Consider the following 2,768-nt stretch of genomic DNA (forward strand, 5'->3'; position numbering starts at 1 on the left):
AAACATGGATGCATGGGTGAGAAGGACCATGGCACAGCACTAGGCAATAGAGCCAGCTCTCAATCCACATGCTTTTCTGAGCCTGCTCATCCTGAATTAATGGGCTCTTCCCTTTTACCTCACCCAGTGTCGTCCTTGTTTGTTCTTCTCTGCCCGCTCCTGTCTGATAATACTTTGTTTAGTTCTAAACCCTGCTTTTATTTTCTTTCCATAAAGTGCATGTGTGCTTGTATGCATGGATTGTCAAACATTATGACAGCTAAACTGGATTGTCAACTTAATTGGCTTGAGAGCTGGCTAAGGGTTTAGTTACGAAGCACACTTCTGGGTGTGACTGGGTAGGTACTATATCTGGTGTCTGACCCTTTCAGGTTTGGTGCTTTCCTTCTGCTCTGCTTCGTGGCCACCAGGAAGTGAGCAGTTTTCTACTTCCAAGGCTTTGCATCATGATGTTTCTGTTGGAATCTTCCCACCTTTTAAGTTGTGGTTGTGAGGTACCTTCCCCCATCACTGGGAAAGCTAATACAGAAAAATAATACAATAGAAGTGAGGTCGTTCCTTTTGCCTATACCTAATCATGTGGTTCAGAAACTCTTGGAACTTATTTGATGGAGGAGTTTGGAAAGATTTGGAGATGCAGACTAGATAAATCCTAGAATGCTATAAGCAGAGCCTGTTGGGTGGTCATGGTCAGAGCTCAAAAGATCAGAATGCTGTTATGCTGTTATGAATGTAGACAACAAAAGCTAGGCTTTGAGGTTTCAAGCTCTTGAAATTTGAGATTGTAATTAAGACTTTATTGGAAATTGGACTAGAGACCATGTGCATTACATTCTTGAAATAGGTTGACTACATTTAGCACATGTTCTGAGACTTTGTGGGCATGATTTTAAGAGATGTGTTTAAGGGCTAAGGCTGGATTGATCTGACAGAGGAAATTTCAAGGCAGCCCAAAGTTAAGGTTGCAGCATGAATGCTGCTGGTTGCTTACAGCCACATTTATATTGATAATTGTTAACAAAAAACACAGCATAAAAAGATGAAACACTTAAATTTGGCCAAAAGGAATCATGTGTAAAGTTGGGGCCAATGGAGGTGTGATTGTTGAAGACATTAGTACTGACATTAGTACTATTACAAAGAAACCAAGGGCTCTTTCTCTGATGGTTGCTTTGAGATCCCAGCATGCCCCACTGTGCTTTCCCTCTGTCTCTGGGGGTCACCATCTATGCAGCACTATGGCTACCCAGAAGACTGTCCTTCAGGGCCCGGGACCATGTGGCTTCTGCCTCGTGAGTGGCAAAGACTTTCAGCAACCTCTTGCTATTTCCCATATCACTCCTGGGAGCAAATCTGCCATAGCTAATTTATGTACTGAAGATATAATCGCAGCCAGAAATGGGGAAAATACCAGCAATATGATGCACTTGTAAGCTCAGAACAAAATCAAAGACTGTACAGATAACATGAGGCTCATGGTAATATCTGAATATAAAATCTGGTCTGCTGTAGTGACTGAGGAGAAAAAGTATCATCCATACAAGATGAATTTAGCCTCTGAACCCCAGGAGGCCCCTCACATTGGAAGCACCCACAACCAAAGTGCCGAAACCCTTTACCACCTTGTCTGCCTCCAACACCGCCCACAGACTCATCAAGAAACAGTACAACAACCCAACAGGCCTCTACTCTTCTGAAAATGTATCTAGCTTCAACAATGCTGTGGAGTCAAAGACTACAGCAGTGGGGAGGAGGGATATGACAGACCCTTAGATCATTCTCAGCAATCAGGCAACCTCATGATTGACAAACAAACTGAAATTTACAAGATGTTTCAGGGTAAACAGAAGTTAAATGAGCCCATGAATAAGTCCACATCAATCCTGGCTTTGCAGGAAATCCTGGAGTCAGAAAAGGGGGATCCCAACAAGCCCTCAGGATTCAGAAGTGTTAAAGCTCCAGTCACCAAAGTGGCTGCATCTGTTGAAAATGCTCAGAAGTTGCCCATATGTGACAAGTGTGGCACTGGCATTGTTGGTGTGTTTGTGAATTTGCAGAACCATCACCGCCAACCTGAGTGTTATGTGTGCACCGACTGTGGTACCAACCTGAAACAGCAGGGCCATTTCTTTGTAGAGGATCAAGTCTACTGTGAAAAGCATGCCCGGGAACAGGTCACACCACCTAAGGGGTATGATAAGGTCACAATGTTCCCCAAGTGATCCAGCAGCTCCGCACTGATGGCTGTACTCCACCCAGCCTTTGCACACTTGCTGAGTGGCAGACTTTCCTGTCCGAGTGTCCTGTACTTTCCTTAATTTTAGTCTTACATATTAAAAGTTGAGTCTTTCCTGGGCTGACTCTCAATGGCTTTGTGATGCCTGCTTTTACATTTACTAGAAAATGGTTTTGTTCTCTGTCCACTTGCCAGCAACACTGTACCTTAGTTACCTCAGTTCTTTACTGCCAATGATCTCAGTTACATTTGAACCAGCCCAAATTTAGTATGTCTGATATTGATTTTGTTTTAATAAATATATAGGTTGTTAAAAAAAAGATCTGACCTATTCCAGGCTGAACAGTGCAAATGCATAAAAGTTTCATTTGAGAAGAGAGCCCCTGGGCCTCCTGATTCAAAGAACCTTCTTGGAAATTAATTACCCTGGATTTGTTTCACAGTGCTCACTTACCTAGACATTTAGAGATCCCTGAAGGCTTGGTCCAAGAGGAGGGCACCTCATTACTATTTGTTCTGGTGGAGAACCTTG

At 43.2% G+C, this 2,768-nt stretch overlaps 1 pseudogene; it reads left to right on the forward strand.

Moving 5' to 3' along the window:
* The first annotated feature begins 1,238 nt into the window (after positions 1–1,238).
* On the forward strand, positions 1,239–2,222 carry LOC104866140 (annotated as a pseudogene).
* Positions 2,223–2,768: the final 546 nt, after the last annotated feature.

The sequence above is a fragment of the Fukomys damarensis genome, unplaced genomic scaffold (genome assembly GCF_012274545.1).
Source record: "Fukomys damarensis isolate Sample0158 unplaced genomic scaffold, DMR_v1.0_HiC HiC_scaffold_28, whole genome shotgun sequence".
NCBI lineage: Eukaryota > Metazoa > Chordata > Mammalia > Rodentia > Bathyergidae > Fukomys > Fukomys damarensis.